Here is a 12,674-nt window from a genome sequence, read left to right as displayed (position 1 = left end):
CCAACCTATCAACCATTAGCCAAGTGCTTAATTGATTGAGTTACCCAGAGACTACAGAACCTAGAGATTAACATCTTATAATCAATTTGATTTAATCACGTTTCACTCATCAAGTGAAAACTTTCCCAAATGGATGCAGAATTCAAGGAAACCACTGCTCTGAATCATTGTAGTATGCTCTGATTTGATAAAACCATTTTTGCTTCTATGATGTTGTTGTTGTTGTTGTTAAGTGCCGTTGAGTCGGGTCCGACCCATAGCGACCCTGTACAGGGTTTCCGAGGGTGTAAATCTTTACTGGAGTAGAAAGCCTCATCTTTCTCCCGCGGAGCGACTGGTAGTTTCAAACCGCTGACCTTAAGGTTCGCAGCCCGATTCGTAACCACTACGCTACCAGAGCTCCTTTTGCTTCTATGATAAGAGCATATAAATAGTCAAGACGTATACACAGAATCTTCATTAATTATTTATATATTACGGTACATGAATAAGTACAAGTTACCATGTTGTATTTAATTTTCAAAGCTGAAGCTTCCATTCTTGCTAAAAATGTTACCAGTCAACTGAAAACTCTACTTAGTATCAAACACAAAGCAAGTATGAGTAAATTTTTTATACCATACTTACTACAATATACAAAAAATTCTCACATTAAGGTTGGCAATTTTTTCTAAGATACATACAGTCCATAGAACAATTCAATGTTTGAAAACTTTGGTCTATATGTTAAAAAAAAGTACCCATAGCCTTCAGAGAAAAGCCCTAAAAAGAGTGACAACGTTCTCTAGTTACCTAACCCAATAGCCTCTTTCCCTTCCCTATGAGAACGTAATTCTAATTTTACTTGCAGCATGTGCCCAGGGAAACTATACTGAACACTCTAGAGAAACCCACTTGAGGCATAGTATATATTCAACTTTTAAGATTGGTGCACTTTATACTTATAAAGTGCACCAATCTTAAAAACAGAGTCAAGGTCGGTTTGAACTGCAAGGTAGCCAATTCAAACTCACCACAGTCCCTCCTCTGAAATCCTATGCAGGGTCACTGAGTTGGAACTTAAAGACACTTAACAACAAAAACCACTTAACAACAAAAACCTTAAATATACAGTATGATCTCTTTTTAAATGCTTATATTACCTAGATCAAGATATTGAACAGTCACATCTATTATATACATTGTTTTCTATGTGAATGTTGTTGTTGTTGTTAAGTGCCGTCGAGTCGGTTCCGACCCATAGTGACCCTGAACAGGTTTCCGAGGTTGTAAATCTTTATGGGAGCAGAAAGCCTCATCTGTCTCCCGCGGAGCAGCTGGTAGTTTCGAACTGCTGACCTTGCAGTTCACAGCCTAATTTATAACCACAATTACCCAACATGCTGTTTTTCTTGAGAGGTGCTTTTGAGTCGGTTCCAACTCAGAGTGACCCTGTGTACAACAGAATCAATCAGTGCCCACTCTGCCACGCCTCATAATCATCGCTACGTTTGAGCCCACCGTTGCAATCCATGTCAATTCCTCTCATTGGGGTCTTCTACTTTCTTGCTCTCGACCAAGCATACCATCCTTCTCCAGGTATCGGTTCCCCCTGAGAACGTTTCCAAATAACACAAGACAGTCTCAACATCCTTGCTTCTAAAGAGCAGTCTGGCTACTCTTCTAAGACAGATTTGCTCATTCTATGGTATATTCAATAGTCTTTAAAAACACCGTAATTCAAATGCATCAATTCTTCTTTGGTCTTCCTTCTTCACAGGGCAGCTTTCATCACATGCATACAGAATGGTTGGAAAATGCCATGGCTTGGGTCAGGGACACCTTAGTTCTCAAAATGACAACTTAGTTTAACACTTTTAGGAGGTCTTTTAACAACAGATTTACCCAATGCAATACATCTTTTGATTTCTTGACTGCTGTTTCCATGAGTGTTGATTGTGGATCCAAGTAAAATGAACTCCTCAATAACTTCACTCTTCTCCATCTATCATGATGTGTGTGTGTTTTTTTTTACTGATCCAATTACGAGGATTTTTGTTTTCATGCTGAGGTGTGGTCCACACTAAAGGCTATATTTATATTGTTTGTTCTTCATCAGTAAATGCTTCAAGTCCTCTTTGCTTCCAGCAAGCAAGGTTGTGTAATCTGTTATCACAGACTGTTAATGAGACTTCATCCAATCTTGATGCCATGTTCTTCATATAATCCAGATTTTCAGATCACTTGCTCAGCATACAGATTGAATAAATATGGTGGAAGATACAACAATGATGCACACCCAGAAAATAGGGAAGGAGACATGGTCACACACACACACACAAAAAAATTGTGAGAATAAATGAAAAATGTGTCTATCAAAGTACCTAGAAAATAATGCAGATGTTCAATCTGTATTGCTTTAAAAAAAAAAAAAAAAAACCCCAAAACTATAGTGTTTGATCTAATCAGGCTGTCCTGTTTTGGGCTATAATTAATAGGCCACTAATGGAGTTCTCTCGACTGCACTTCACAACAACAACAACAAGGTTCTCTATGGACCTCTGGTAGTGTAGTGGTTACGAGTCGGGCTGCTAACCTCAAGGTCAGCAATTCAAACCTTCCACCCATTCCACAGGAGAGAGATGAGGCTCTCTGCTCCCATAAAGGTTTAAAGCCTCAGAAACTCTATGCAGGGTGTCACTATGCATAGGAACAGACTCCACAGCACACCAAGGGTTCTTTGGAGTCCTGGTGTGGCATTGTAGGATAAGCACTGGATTTCAAGGTTAGTTTGAACATGGTCAGAATCCAAACTCACCAGTAGCTCCTTGGGAACCGACTCGACAGAAATGTACAAGGTTCTCTGTACCTCAACTATTCTTCAAAGTTATTCCCAATGGCCTAAGAACAAAGCTCATATATGGCATGATTCTTCATGTCCAATTTGCTCTTCTAGCTTCATCACCTACAAATGTCACCCTGTCCACACAAAGATTCATATAGTAATCACCGGACATTAAGGTTGGTTTCAATCACAAGGTTGGTGGTTCACCAGCCACTCCTTGAAAACCCTATGCAGGGTCATTGTGAGTCAGAATCGACTTGACAACACTGAACAAAAACAATAGCTCTGGTAGCGTAGTGGTTACGAATTGGGTTGCTAATCTCAAGGTCGGCAGTTCAAAACTACCAGCGGTTCCGCGGGAGAAAGATGAGGTGTTCTGCTCCCGTAAAGATTTACAGCCTTGGAAACCCTGTGCAGGGTCGCTATGAGTCGGAACCGACTCCACGGTACTTAACAACAACAATCACACCAGAAACTGGCTACTCACTGCTTCCTGCATTTTCTGATCTGTACTTCACTACAGGCTCTGGTCTCTCTGCTTACAACACCTTCCCGAGCTCGGTATCTCCAGCTCCTAATTCTTACCCACTGCTCAGGCTCAGCTCCAACGGCAACTCCTTCTGAAAATCTTATTTTCCAGATTATTCCTATCCCTCTGTTCTCAAACTATTTACTACATACTTACTACATTCTGCCTTTTATTAAAGTTAACTGAATACATGTGATAACCCCCTTCTTAATTATAAATAAAATACTTATTTCTAGAATTTTTATTTTATTATTTGGCACATCAGAGGCACACATGCACAAAAATATAAATTAAAATGTGCAGTGGTAATTCTAGTTTAAAAAGGCAGCCTGAATGCAAACATTTATCCTTACTCCTCAGATCATAATAAATGATAGAACAAGAGTTGCAAAAATTTATAAAACCATCACTGCAAAAGTATTATGAGGGTCATCCACAGGTGAATCATTTCACCAACTCTCTAGTAAGCAGATGATGAAGCAAAGATAGACGTGATGAAGCAAGTGAAGGAAGGTGAAAACAATTAAAAGCCCCTCCTCACGCCCCCCCCCCACACACACAGCGATGAACCAAAGGAGGTAACCAGTCCTAAACAGAGAACACTTCACATTAACCATCTCAACATCAGGATAGTGTGTATACACACACACACACAAATTTTCTCATAGTGTCTGATTTCAGATAAAGATTTAATAAAAGCATGCATCAGTTTTTATGAACTATAAATGGTAACTAAAAAATGCAACATGGAATTTTTTGTATGTTTGGGCATTCTATGCATAGAAGCAAGAGATGCTTTTCCTATTGTATCACTGTTATTGTTTTTAAGTGCCTTCAAGTCAGTTCCGATTTATAGCAACCCTGTATAGGGTTTCTGAGGAATTGCTGGTGGATTTGAACTACTGACCTTGTGGTTCAAACTGACCTTGCAGTTCAGTGCATTATCCTGCAATGCCACACCAGGACTCCTGTGTCATTGTTAGGCAACCAGAAATTAGACATACAAACAGAAAAACTCTCCCCAAAGAAAAAGGTATTTTGGGAAACAGCACTTTTTAAAACCGGAAGTAGTATTTTTAGAAATATTTTCAAACTGTTACATCTATGAAACAAAACTGTTCAGTGCTGTTGAGTCAGTTCCAACTCACAGCAACCTTGTGTAGGATTTCCAAGGAGCGCCTGGTGGGTTTGAACCGCTGACCTTGAGCAGTTGAGCGCTTACCCTACAGCGTCAATCCAGGACCTCAAAATAAAACTGTTTTGTTGTTGTTAAGTGTCGTTGAGTTGGTTCCAACTGATATCAACGCTGTATAGGGTTGCTAGGGCTGTAAATCTTTGCAGGATAGAAAGTCTTAACTTTTTTCTGTGGTTGGTGGTCCTGAATTACCAGCCTTGCGGTTCGCAGGCCAGTATTTATTTATCTTTACAGAGTCAAGAAGGGGCCTTCAATCTAAAAACAACTGTTAGATTCAAGTAAAAGCAATTCAAGATGTATTTGCAAAAATCTCCCAAAATTTAAAACAAAAAAGAAAAGCTAAAGGGAAATAGATTTCTCTGAACAGAGTCAGTGAGAAAATAACCTGTGCCTTAAAGCAGGGGCTGAGCAAACTTCGGCTTACAGGCCAAATCCAGCTGCAGACAGACCTCGGCCAGAAGCCTGGTTTTTGGTTTTGATGGCCCATGAATTAAGAATGTTTTTCACATTTCTTAAAATGGCTACATTTTCAATGGTTATCTAAGTATCCTGGTGTGGCGCTGTGGGTTAATGCGCTAGACTGCAAAGCCATTTGAACCGCAAGGTCAGCAGTTCAAGCTCACCAGCTGCTCCTCGGAAACCCTATACAGGGTCGCTATGGGTCAGAACTGACTCGATGGCACCTCACAACAACAAGTATCTATATAACCCATTGCCTTCGAGTCCATACTAATCCATAGTGAATCTACAAGACAAAATAGAACTGTGTCAGGTTTCCAAGGTTGTAATCTTTACGGAAGCTGACCACCATATATTTCTCCTGTGAAGCAGCTGATGGGTTCAAACCATTGGCCTTTTGGTCATGCAAGTGCTTAACCACTATGCTATTTACCTACATATAGTCTTGATTTTGTCTCTTTGTCTGTAACACCTAAAATAATTATTATCTGACTCTTTAAGAAAAAGTATACGGTCCCTTGCCCTAAGGCATCACCTGTATGCTATCTATTAATATCTCTCAGATGCATCTAGAATGGTATTGATCAGCAGTCATCCTAAGGAGATGTGAGGAGAATTGTTACTCAAATAATTGTACGGTCTGTTGTTTACATGATGAATTCTGGTAGACAAAGACTAAGAGACTCATTCTCAACAACTCTATATCCAACTAAGTGGAAACCCTGGACGAGTGCAAACAGAGAGGGAATGTTATCCATAAATTATGCAGACAAAAATTTTTCCAGAGTTGAAGGGGCAGAGTCTTTAAACTAAAATGCTTCCCAAAGACCCAACATTAAAAAAATATTACATAGAAGACATATCACTGTGAAATTTAAAAACACTAAAATAAAGAGAATTAACAAATTTCTGACTGACATAAAAAAGGATCACTCCTGAAGGAGGAAGAATCAGTTTCCCATAACAGCACATTGCTAAAAGATGATCAAACGATGTCTTTAAATGAGGAAAAATTACACACTCGCCTCATTTACTATCTTATGACCCAACAAAATGGCACCAACCCATCCTTCACACAGCACTCTCTTCTCATCTGGGGTCAATAATTCATTGCAATGGTCACACAGAACTCAAGACAGCATACTCACAGTTATGGGACTTACCAGGGAAGTTACCAAGTCAGGGTTAGAAATGTTCAAGGCACAGTCATTCCAGTCAGGACAACCTCTCCTCAGCCATGGCCACGGGCAGGCCTCTCTGCCTGGCCAATGTTCCAAATGCTCACAGGACACACCACTCCACCATAAGCCTTAGCTTCAAGGTTACTTGTTCAGCAAACCTGTTTCCCCCACCCCAATTAAATGTCTGGAAGCACCCCACTCTGCAAGTAAGCCTCCGGCCCAAAGTCACTCAGCTTTACTTGCTCCGGGAGCTGGGAAGAGTATCACTTTATCTTGTACTCTAGTTCTTGGTTCTGCCGTTGTTGCTCCTCTAGTGTTCTAGCTCTTCTGTCTCTGGGTTGAGGAGATTCAATGCACAGGGATCTCGGAGTCCAAAGAACACACTCCACTCCCAGTTTTTCTTCTCTGATGGTAATGAGTGCCCCCTTTCTTGCTTCGTGAGATGGCTCCTTTTAAACTTGGAAGAATGGTAACATTGACCAATGCCCTCATTCGATTTCCACGTGTTTACAATCTCAAACCTGTTAACAATTACTCACAGGTATATCATATAATTCATCAGCATTTTCCCCAACCTTCTCTTCATGTAGTGGGAGTTTACAAAGACTATGGTTAGACGAGATATTAAATAATTCACTAACCACACCAACATGTCTCATTCACGACAATAGTAAAACTATCTACTTAAATAATCTTAAGGTCAGGTAAGGAGCCATGTGTTTTGACTGAGAGAGTGCCTCCCTGCAGAGCCCCAAGTCCTTGATCCCTCCCATCCGACCCCTCTCCCCAGTCTTTGATGAGGAACACATTCAAAGAAAAGGGGGAAAGGCCAGAGCCTGGACCTTGAGTCATTAATCTGCTCATGCTCCCAGGCCTCACCAAATTCCATCTGGGCTTCAGACTGATGGCAGACCTATGGCTTCAAGCCACCATTCTGCGAGAAAGCAGCAGAAAGACACATACAGGACATACAGTGGTCACTTTGCCATAGACCCCAGAGACCCCCTGTTTGCTTGCTTGGGGTGTGTAGGTTAGCAGGTGGTGGCTCTAGGTGGGTAGGCATTTCCATGGTGAGCAAGAACTCCCCCTGGGTTGGAGTAGGGTGGGCCCCCTGCCTGGCTGCAAATCCTGACCCAATCAGCTTTGCCCATGGCCTGAAATGGCACAAGCAGACCTGCCTGCAGAACTCCAGAAGTCCCAGTAAGAAGATTAGGGAGCTGCGGCCCTGCAGACTCAAGACAGAGGCTACAGGGGAGTATGGGGTGCCTCCAAAATGACCCCAGGAGTCTGAAGAGCCTTTGTTCACTGGATTTTATATAGCGCTGGTCTTTGTAACCTAATCATGTCAACTAAGTGAGAAGTGGGTGTACTTGGAATCTAGAATTCTATGTGGAGCCAAAGCAAAGGTTAAACATTGTTGTTGTTGTTGTTGTTAAGGGCTATCAAGTTGCTTTTGACTCATTTGTTGTTGTTGTAAGTTCCAACCCATTGCGGCCCTGTATAGAGTTTCCGAGGAGCGGCTATTGAGTTTGAACCACCAACCTGTGGTTCAAACCAACTTTGCAGTTCACCCCAGGACTCCTCCTGACTCCCAGTGGTGACTCTGTATATAGTTTTCGAGGAACAGTTGGTGGGTTTGAAGCAGCCACCTTGTAGTTAGTAGTCCAGTGCTTAGCCTATAGCGCCACATCTATTTACTCATCCAGCTTAAATGGAAGTCAGCTTGCAATATCGAGAGATGCAAAATGGTAGTAAGGTTTGTGTAAAAGTGTTTATGTGTGCATATGTTGTAAATACATCAAAAAGTTAGAATTAGGCAAAAAAGTGTTTTTACATGTTTAAAGCATTATATAAATAGAAAGTATCTTGGCATTTGGCTTTACATGTGTTATGTTTTTTCTACTTTGTTTTTCTATTTTAAAAACCTCACTGCCTTAGACTTGACTCCGACCCTACAGGACATAGTAGAACTTGTTCCCCAGGGTTTTTTAGACTATAAATCTTTACCAAAGCAAAATGCCTCATCCTTCTCTCATTAAGCGACTGGTTGGGTCGAAATACCAACTTTTTGGTTACCAGGCCAACGGTTAACCCACTGTGCCACCAGGGTTCCTCGGTTTCTCTAAGGAGGTAGTTATTTCCAATGAAACAACAGAAAACTAAATCATGATACATAGTCATGGGGGGAAAACCCAAACAGAACAAACAAATAAATCAAAACCCACTGATGGCATTAGACTCAATTTCTACTCACAGCGAACCCATAGAACAAAGTAGAATTACCCCGTGTGTTTCCAAGGCTATGATTTCTACAGAAGGAAACTGCCACATCTTTCTCCTGTGGAGGGCTTGTGAGTTAGAACTGCAGACCTCTCAGTTAGCAGCCAAACACTTAACCACTCTGCCACCCAGGCTGTAAACAGGATATATGTTGTTGTGGTGGTGGTTGTTAAGTGCCGTCAAGCCAGCTCCTATTCATAACGACCCTGTATAGGGCTTCCAAGGAGTGGCTAGTGAGTTTGACCTTGTGGTTCAAACTAAACTTGCAGTCCCATGCTTTATCCCAGGACTCCACAGAGCACAGGGACTCCGACTATTTCATTAATAAGTAGCTGGTTGTTGTTGTTGCTAAGTACTTTTGGGTCATTTCGACCCACAGTGACCCTGTACAGGGTTTCCAATGAGCGGCTGGTGAGCTTGAACCACTGACCTTATGGTTCCAACAACTTTACAGTCCAGCTCACAGTGCCACACCAGGATTCCTGGCCAAATATACCACACCAAAATTTCTGGTGGAAGGTGTGTGTGAGAGAGCGTGCATGTGTGTATGAGAAGTGCCTTCGAGTCGGTTCCGACTCATAAGGACCCTCATACGGTTTCTGAGGTTGTAAATCTTTATGGGAGCAGAGAAAACCTCATCTTTCTCCTGTGGGATGAGTGGTAGTTTTGAACAGCTGGTGGCACACCACCACCATCACCACCACCACCAATATGGTAAGTATAAACACATGACTTAAAATAAGCATCATGGGAACACAGGGTATGGAGTTGTGCTGTCTTTTACAGATACAGATCCATTATGCGTGTGTATAACCTGTTGGACTCTTTTACCTCCCATAGTTTGCTATCTAAGGAGCTCTGGTAGCGTAGTGGTTACGAATTGGGCTGCTAACCTCAAGGTCAGCAGTTCGAAACTACCAGCTGTTCTATGGGAGAAAGATGATGTTTTCTACTCCTGTAAAGATTTACAGCCTCGGAAACCCTGTACAGGGTCGCTATGAGTCTGACCCGACTCCATGGCACTTAGCAGCAACAGCAGTTTGCTATCTGAGCAACTGTAAGTATGAATTTTATTATAATTCGCCCTTAAACACTAACTTCAACTCAGTTTGTTAACCTACCAACTAACCTACTAACTGCAATTCAGTTTGCTAACCTACCAATAACAGTGTGCCACTTAAACTTCTTTTGAACTTCATGTTTTCTCAAAGACATAAAGACTCCCTTCAACTTGTAACTACAACTTCCACTTGGCTAAATGCCCAATAACCAAGTTATTACTGTAATATATTATTTCATCAGGCACTTTTATGGTGAATACATTCTATTGAAAGCATTTAGTGTTATATATAAATGCTGATATACATGACAGAGAGGAAAATAGTGGACCATACATAATAAAGTCTTTTGTACAGAAGATACTAAATCACTATGTGTTTTCAGTTCTTTGCCTTGCTGGAATGAATTAACATTGACCCACATAAATTTATCTAGTTATCCTTGATGGTATATAGATATATAATTGATTTTTTTTTTTAAGATAATGACTTTGCATCCTGTGACCTTGCTAAATTCAGTTAGTTTTTCTCATTAATTGTTTAAGATTCCATATACACACAATTGTGTCATATGTGATTAAAGAGTGGTTTTCTTTCTTTCTAATCTGACATTTTAGCTTTTTTTTTTTTAAACCTAGCTAGGATTTCCAGTCCACTGCTAAAGAAAATTGGTCAGAGTGGACATCCATGCCCTGCTCCTGATTTTAGAAGCAACTATGTTGTTGTTAGGGGTTAATCGACTCATAGCAACCCTATGCACAACAACACAAAACACTGCCCCATCCTGTGTCATCCTCACAATCATTGTCACATTTGAGCCCATTGTTGCTGCCTCTGTGTTAAGCCGTATCTTTGAGGGTCTTCCTCTTTTTCACTGAGCCTCCACTTAACCAAGCAAAACATCCTTCTCCAAGGGCTGGGCCCTCCTGATAACATGTCCGAAGCATGAGAGACGGAGTCTCACCATGCTGTCGTCTAGAAGGCATTCTGGTTGCACTTCCTCCAACACAGATTTGTTTGTTCTTCTGGCAGTACATGGTTCTTCTAGTATTTTTCTCCAGCACCATAACTCAAAGCATCAATTTTCTGTAGTATTCCTTATTCATCGTGCACCTTTGGCATGCATTTCAAATTATCGAAACGACCACGGTTTGGGTCAGGTGATATCTTTGCTCTTCAGCCCTCCAAAGAGGTCTTTTGCAGCTGATTTGCCTAATGCAATACATCATTTGATTTCTTGACTGCTGCTCCCATGAGTGTTGCTTATGGCTCCAAGCAAAACAAAGTCTTTGACAACTAACTTCAATCTTTTCTCCATTTATACTGATGTTATCTTTTGGTCCAGTGGTGAGGATTTCTGTTTTCTTTACATTGAGACACAATCTATACTAAAGACTGTGGTCTTTGATCTTCATCAGTAAGTATTTTAAGTCTTCTTTGATCCAGCAATCAAGGTTGTATCATCTACATATCGTAGGTTGTTAATGAATTTCCTCTAATCCTGATGCCACAATCTTCTTCACATAATCCAGTTTCTTGGATTATTTTTTCAGCATGCAGATTGAACAAGTATGGTGAAAGAATACAACCCTGATGCATACTAAGTATGATGTTAGTGTTAGGTTTTTCACAGACACTATTTATCAGCTAAGAAATTTCCTTTGCTTCTTACTTTGCTACAAGCTCTTATCACAAAATGTGCTGAATTTTTTAAAAATGTCTTTTCTGTAAATGATCATATAATTTTGTTTTCCTTTATTCTGTAATGTAGTGAATTACACTGATGGATTTAATCAACGTAAAACTTACCTTGTATTCCTGGGTTTTACCCTACTTTATAATGCTGCATTACTGTTTTTATACACTGTGGGTTAAGTTTACTAATGATTAAAATATATTTGTTTCTAAGTTCACAGGAGATACTCATCTGTAAAAAATTTTTTCTTGTAATGTCCTTGTCCAGGTTTGATATCAGGGTTATGTTAGCCTCATAAAACAAACCAGGAACATTTTATTTAATGAAAGGCTTTGTGTATGATAGGTTTTATGTAAACATTTGATAGGTTGACCAGTGAAGCCATCTGATCAGAAGTTTCTTCCTGAGAGATGTTTAATTGCAATTTTAATTATTATATCAAGTACCTATAGTTTCTATTTCTAATCATATTGGTTTTTTAAATACTCATGTTGTTGTTGTTAAGTACCATGGAGTCGGTTCTGACTCACAGTGACCCTGCACAGGGTTTCCAAGGCTGTAAATCTTTACGGGAGCAGAACGCCTCATCTTTCTCCTGCAGAACAGCTGGTAATAAACATACAGGTATATTTTTGCTTTTAAAATTTTGGGCCATTTTAGGGCAGAGTTCAACCACATTCCCTAGATTCCCGTTGACCTAGAGATGAAAGAGAGAAGAGGAAGGGCTGTGTAGTATGGTGAGACCTGGGGACACTTGAGCCCATGGACAAGGATATAGCCACAGAGGGCTACCGCTGAGCGTGATGCATCCAGCTGATATGAAGTGAGGGGAGATGCACAAGAACACCCAAACTTTCAGACAGTACCCATTTGACCTAGCCTCGATGGCTTGATAATCAGAACTCGACTAGAGGAAGATAAAAAAGAAAACAGTTTTAGATAACGGAAACAAGGGTAAATTGTTACAATTTGATGAACTTGACCTATAGTCATGGAGGTAATAGCTCAAAATACCAACAGAGAGGCAAGGAGTCTTCACATCAAGTATCAATGCTATCTCCTCTGTATACATGGTAGATAGGGATGGGCAACCTAGACACTGGCTACCTAAAATGAGGGGATGATAAAGACACAAAGTCAGTGGCTTACAAGGCTTCAAGAGGAAGTTTAGTTTAAGAGTGTGTGTGGGGAAGACAGTGTCCCCACTGAATACTTTTCATGTTGTCTAGATGAGTCTGGTAAAAAGAGATGGGGATAAGATTCTTATGATTCAATAGTGAGTAACTGTTATCATGACTAACTGCGACTGTCACAATTGTAAAGTTAAAAGTTTTGTTAACAAAAACGGGGGAGTAGTTAATCTTACAGTCCAGAAACAGAGGACCCTAGGACCATCAAGGGAGAAGAGCACAAGTAAAATGCGGAACCTGATCCAGAGAAGCAGTGACACCA

The 12,674-nt window shown here is 40.6% G+C and overlaps 1 protein-coding gene across 1 annotated transcript in view; it reads right to left on the bottom strand.

Annotated features, from left to right (window-relative positions):
• The window catches only part of NEDD4 (neural precursor cell expressed, developmentally down-regulated 4, E3 ubiquitin protein ligase), a 148,170-nt gene that overhangs the window by 93,548 nt on the left and 41,948 nt on the right, over nucleotides 1-12,674 (bottom strand). The window lies entirely within an intron of this gene.

Source organism: Chrysochloris asiatica, unplaced genomic scaffold, assembly GCF_000296735.1.
Source record: "Chrysochloris asiatica unplaced genomic scaffold, ChrAsi1.0 scaffold00004, whole genome shotgun sequence".
Classification (NCBI taxonomy): Eukaryota; Metazoa; Chordata; class Mammalia; order Afrosoricida; family Chrysochloridae; genus Chrysochloris; species Chrysochloris asiatica.
The sequence above is the reverse complement of the archived record's forward strand: the minus strand, read 5'-3'. Positions and strand labels throughout refer to the sequence as shown.